The 6,154-nt window shown below is 47.5% G+C and overlaps 1 pseudogene; it reads left to right on the plus strand.

Moving 5' to 3' along the window:
• Positions 1-2,925: 2,925 nt before the first annotated feature.
• Positions 2,926-4,606, plus strand: LOC121271053 (annotated as a pseudogene).
• Positions 4,607-6,154: the final 1,548 nt, after the last annotated feature.

Here is a 6,154-nt window from a genome sequence, read left to right on the forward strand (position 1 = left end):
TGGATCAAGTGGGAGTTCTTCTTCCTTCCAAATCCACAGGATGAGATCATGTAGTGTTGATGTGAGCAAAATTCCACCAGCTTTGAAGACCTCAGCTGGAATGCCATTGGGGCTGCAGGCTTTGTGGGTATACATCTGATTGATCATTTGTTGCGGCTGTCCATCAATGCTCGTTCACCAGTGGATCCTCACAATGGTCCTGGGATAGCCAAGAGAGTGCCAGCTGTCACTGTGCATTCGCAGTTTATGAGTTCTTCAGACGTTATTTCCAGCATTATTGAATGGCATTGTCATCCTTATGATGAGAAGCACCGTCCTGTGAACGAAGGGAGTTTTGTCCATTTAATATCAGTCTGTAGATGGCCCTGGTGTCTTCAAAAAAAAAAGCTACACATGTCACGATGATCAGCATATTGTTGGATCTCACAGGATATCTCTTCTCACCACATATCCATTATCATTTAGATTTGTCTTTGGGCATCAGCATTGAGCTGATACAATGTTCCCTTTTTGAGCTGCGCACTTGGTTTGTTCTGCCAGGCAATGAAGGCTGCTTGTATTTTCTTTCCTAGGTGGTCACATATGTGAGTCTATTTTTGTTGTACCAGTCCTGGGCGAATGATGCTCAAATCCAATTGTCTGGACACAGGGAGCTGATAGAACTCACTTTATTTGATCCCACTGTTCTAGACCTGAGTGTAATGAAAAGATTTTCCAGGTTGGTTGTGAGCTGCACTTGCAATTTCCCTCATCAGTTGAGTTATTTTGGGGAGAAACTGATCATCTTCCTCTTGTGCTTTTGACTGTTGTGATGTCTTGGTGCAGGGTAGATTTTCATTACCAATCAAACAGCTTCCTGATCTGTCCAGCAGGCATAAGCAGCTCCACCCTGTCCCTGCCCCCATGGATCAAATGATATAGACATCTTGGAACCGAACAAGGACATAATCTAAGAGCTGTCAATGCTTTGATTTAGGATGCACCCCTGTTTTTTTTAATTGAAAAATGTTCTATTGCTGTTGGTTTGGGGATGAGAACCTCACCTGGCGGAGCAACAATAAATAGCGATCACATTGGATCATGATGGACTGGAGTCATTGTGTTACCAATTCAGGTTGGTATCCAACTGCCGTAGTCAATGCGCAAGCATCATCAGTCCCGATGCCCCAGCACCCCTTTGTATTTAGCCTTCTGCCAGAAGGTTATAAGGTTTATTATAATGCTGAGGGCACATTATCAGCAGGAGGGTGCCACTTGCACTGGCTTTCCTGAACCTGCTTTTCCCAATAGTTCCACTCTGGACAACGGGGTGTCATGGCCAGCAATGCTGTTCACATGCCCAAAAGGGGTTTTCTTTTTCTCTTTTGGGGTGGCAGTAAGAACTTCATCAAGGTCAGAATAAAACCTTTCCATATCTTCTTCATGGGAGTCAAGGGGCCGGGACACTGGGACTGATGATGCTTGCGCATTGACTACGGCAGTTGGATACCAACCTGAATTGGTAACACAATGACTCCAGTCCATCATGATCCAATGTGATCGCTATTTATTGTTGCTCCGCCAGGTGAGGTTCTCATCCCCAAACCAACAGCGATAGAACATTTTTCAATATAAAAAAAACCAGGAAATACTCAGTGGCTCTGGCAGCACTCGTGGAGACAGAAACGGAGTTAAGGTTTCAGATTTCCTGCACCCGCAGTATTTTACTTTTGATTTTTTTTTTCCAAGACATTTTGCTGTCGTCCTGTTTTTATTAATGGTGCTTTCCAATGTCAAAGAGGCAGCCCCGCCCCCTTCGCCGCTGCAGGATTTATGTTAATAAGCTAATGCGATCGCAATGCAGTTCGTTATGCTAATGAAGCGACCGTTATGTTAATAAGCTAATGCGATCGCAATGCAGTTCGTTATGCTCATGATACGACCGTTATGCTCATGAAGCGACCGTTATGCTCATGAAGTGACCGTTACGTTAATAAAGGTGAGCTAATGCTAATAAGATCGCAGTGCAGGTCGTTATGCTAATAAGGCTCTGCCGCCCTGAGACGTCAGCAACGGCCGAGCCCCCATTTCCGCCCCCCCACCCACGTCGCTGCTGGACAGCGCAGTTGGCCAATAGGAACACGGGATCGGCCGTTGACGACCGATAATTGGTTTTGTGTCAGCCAATGGAGAGCGGCGACCCTGCGACTGGGCGGGAAATAGGAAGGGAGGGAGACAAGGCAGCGCCATTTACGGAGTGCGGGATTTCCGTAGACGTTCCCTTGCTCTCAGCTCCGTCTCCATCGGGCGGCCTGGATTTCTTGGGCCAACTGGCGCCGCAATGACGGTAGCCCCGCCTTTTTTTCCGCTTTTTTTTTGACTTTCTTGAAGACGTTTGCTGTTGTCCTAATTTCATCGCAATTTTTATTGGTGCTTTCCAGTGTCAATCATGTCCCACTGGTGGGCGTTATGGTAATGAAGTGACCGTTATGTTAATGAGATGGCCGTAAGGTGAGCGGAATGCTAATGAGATCGCAACAAAAACGGTAAAAACTCAGCAGGTCCGACAGCGTCTGCGGAGAGGGGTACAGTTAATGTTTCGAGTCTTCAAAAGAACTAAGGGAAAATAGAGAAATGAGGTGAAAGATAAGCTGGTAGAAGGGGGTGGGACAGGTGGAGCTCCGTAGGAGGCCAGTGATAGGTGGAGGCCAAGAAAAGACTGCCAAAGGTGTCATAGACAGAAGGACAAAGGGGTGTCCACGGTGGTGATATTATCTAAAGGATCTGCTAATGGGGACATTGAGGGAAGCAAGCTAGTGGCAGATGTCCCTGCTGGGGGTGGAGCGGGGGAAGGGATCGAAATGGGCTAAAAGGTGGAGATGAAACAATAGATCGAAATAAATTTTAAAAAATAGGGAAAAGAAAAAAAGTATTGTGTAAAAAAAATTATAAATTATAGGAACGGGGGACCGTAAAGGGGGTGGGGATGAAGGAGAGAGTTCATGATCTGAAATAGTTGAAGTCAACATTAAGTCAGGAAGACTGCAAAGTGCCTATGCTAATGCTGCGACCGTTATGTTAATATGAGCGTATGCTAATGAGATGGCAATGCAGTTCGTTATGCTAATGATAAGAATGAGGCCACAAACCATCCACCTAAGGATGGCAATGAGGCGACCGTTATGTTAATAAGGTGAGCGAATGCTATTGAGGCTCTGATAATGAGCCCTGCCCGTCCGTCTGCATCGGGCGGCCCGGATTTTCTGGAACAATCGGCGCCCGCCTTGACTGTCCCCGGGCGCCGATTGGCCGAGACGCAAGGCGGGCTGTGCCCACGGGACGTGGATCAGGAACACACCTTGCTGTTTCCTGATTGGCTGGCCGGCCGGCCACATGGAGGGGTGCGTCCACCTGACCGAAGACGGGATCCGGTTGGCTGAGCTGTGACCCCAACAATCGGGAAGCACGTGACCGGAAAGCAGTGTGTTCGAATCCCTTTTCCTGACACCATGTTAAGTGGCAAAGTGGCCGTGGTCACTGCCTCTACCCAGGGTATCGGACTGGCCATTGCCCGGCGCCTGGCCCTGCATGGAGCCCAGGTGGTGATCAGCAGCCGCAAGCAGGCCAATGTGGACAGGGCCCTGGAAGAGCTGCATGCCGAGGGTCTGAGCATCTCGGGCATCGTCTGCCACGTGGGCAAGAGGGAGGACAGAGAGGCGCTGGTCAGTGAGACGTTGAGGCGCCACGGAGCCATTGACATCCTGTGTCCAATGCGGCGGTGAATCCCTTCATGGGGAGGGCTCTGGACTGCTCGGAGGAAGCCTGGGACAAAATCTTTGAGGTCAATGTCAAAGCGGTTTTCCTCCTGACCAAGCTGGTGGTGCCGCACATGGAGCAAAGAGGCAGGGGATCCATTGTACTGGTGGGCTCCATCGCGGGATATCGGCCCTTTCCCACCATCGGGCCCTACGGTGTCAGCAAGACGGCGCTGCTGGGGCTGACCAAGGTGCTGGCTGATGAGTTGGCCCCCGCCAACATCCGCGTCAACTGCCTGGCCCCGGGTCTCGTCATGAGCCAGTTCAGTTCTGCCCTGTGGTCGGGCGACAGCATTCGGCGGCGCTTTGAGGCGGCGATCACTCTGAGCCGGACCGGTGAACCGGAGGACTGCGCTGGCATTGTGTCCTTCCTCTGCTCCCAGGATGCAGCCTACATCACCGGAGAGACCATTACGGTGGCTAGAGGTTTTCACTGCCGGCTTTGAGCCGTTATTCAAGCTGTGACGCTTTCTACGGTTCCAATCGAGTTGTTTTCCCGGATTACTCGTGATTTACCTCGTATTTGTAAGTTTCTGCACTCCTATAATGGCTGACATCTGCGCGTTCTTCCTACTCTGGCCTCTTACACATGCATCTTCACTCTGCTGTCTCACGAACCTCCGACAACCATTGATAATCTGCATTCATCAAAATCTAGCCTAATGCACCTTCTTCGCCTACCCCACCCCCTTTGCTTCAGCTGTCTAGGCCCTAATATCCATAATTTCCTCCCTAAACGCTCTCTCTCCTTCCCCAAAGCTTTTTATCTTGCAGTCATCAGGACAGCTGGCAAGAAATATCAATAGTAAAGGGAACAACAATTTATACGGTATGAGAAGAGAGTACTAATTGTTTTGAAAGTGGACTCTGATTGTTAGAGCCCATTAAGGTGTGTAAGAAAGTTCTTACATGCAGTTGGGGATTTAAATATAGCAAATGTATCACCTACATATTGAAAATATGCAAGGGGTAGGAGGGGTAGGTGTCATTCCATCGATGACGTATTTCTTGTGGAAACTGACAAAGATGTTTCCAAGAGCTGAGCCTGGAGGGGATCCCATAGCAAAACCATTGATTTAACTCAACTGCATGAATTGCTAAGTTCACAAGTTCAATTAATATAGATTCAGATATTGATGGTGTGCCCAGATGGTCATGATATAGTGATGCAGTGTAAATGTCCCTGCCTTCCTTGAGTGGTTCATCGGTGAATTGGCTAGCAATGTCAAATGATATTGGTCTCCATCCTGTGCTCAAATTCACCTTTGAAATGGAGCAGTCAAATGAGCTTCCTTTCCTTGACATGCTAGTTGAGAAACCTGCCAATAGGTTCTCTAATATAAAAACAAAAAAACTGCGGATGCTGGAAATCCAAAACAAAAACAGAATTACCCGGAAAATCTCAGCAGGTCTGGCAGCATCGGCGGAGAAGAAAAGAGTTGACGTTTCGAGTCCTCATGACCCTTCGACTCTTTTCTTCTCCGCCGATGCTGCCAGACCTGCTGAGTTTTTCCGGGTAATTCTGTTTTTGTTTTAGGTTCTCTAATATGGTCTACTGCGAGCCTATATTCACTGGTCAAAACATGCGTTGGGATTCCTAATGTTCCATGCACTATAAGATTGTCCTATCAGCAACCTTGTAAATAGGGCCCAAGCCATTTGCTCCCCAAGCAAATTTGATGCTGAAATAGGGTGGATCAAATGCATCCTGTGCAATAATGGCTATCTAGATCAGATCATCGCTCACTATATATCGCGTAAAATCATGAATGGGCTCAAGGCCACCACTTTTGGTCCTGAAAAGTGCCTAGTCTACCTCAGATTACCCGAAGGGTAAGATATCTCAATAATTTGAGGAAAAGGCGATGCTAGCCATTGCACACTGTGACTGTGCAGTAGCAACCCAAGTATTCTCCACTAACAGGATGCAGCTGTCAAGCCAAAAAGATTTTCTGCCTATCACATTAATGAGGAATGTAGTACATGAATTTCGGTACTGGTATAATGCCAGGTTTGTAGGTGTATGTCCCAATGACTGGTGGATAGTATCAAACAGCATGTCCCTTTGATTGTTCGCACCATAACCAACCAATCATGCTAGCAAAACTCAAAACATAGTGTTCAATATTAGATATGATTCAGTGATTGGACAACATTTGATAAACCATCCTGATTGTGCTAAGAGTTACACTGAAAACCAATTTAAGATTAGCAGTCAGGCTTACAGTGTTGCTCATTCACACATTCTAGAAGCCACATGTAAGGGCCTGTCCTTTGAAGATAGAAGGAGCATGTCCATGCATTGCATTTTTTCAGCTAAACAAAAGTTTGGAAGGTCAGCATTCCCTGTTTCATTCCCC

This window comes from Carcharodon carcharias, chromosome 29, assembly GCF_017639515.1.
Source record: "Carcharodon carcharias isolate sCarCar2 chromosome 29, sCarCar2.pri, whole genome shotgun sequence".
Classification (NCBI taxonomy): domain Eukaryota; kingdom Metazoa; phylum Chordata; class Chondrichthyes; order Lamniformes; family Lamnidae; genus Carcharodon; species Carcharodon carcharias.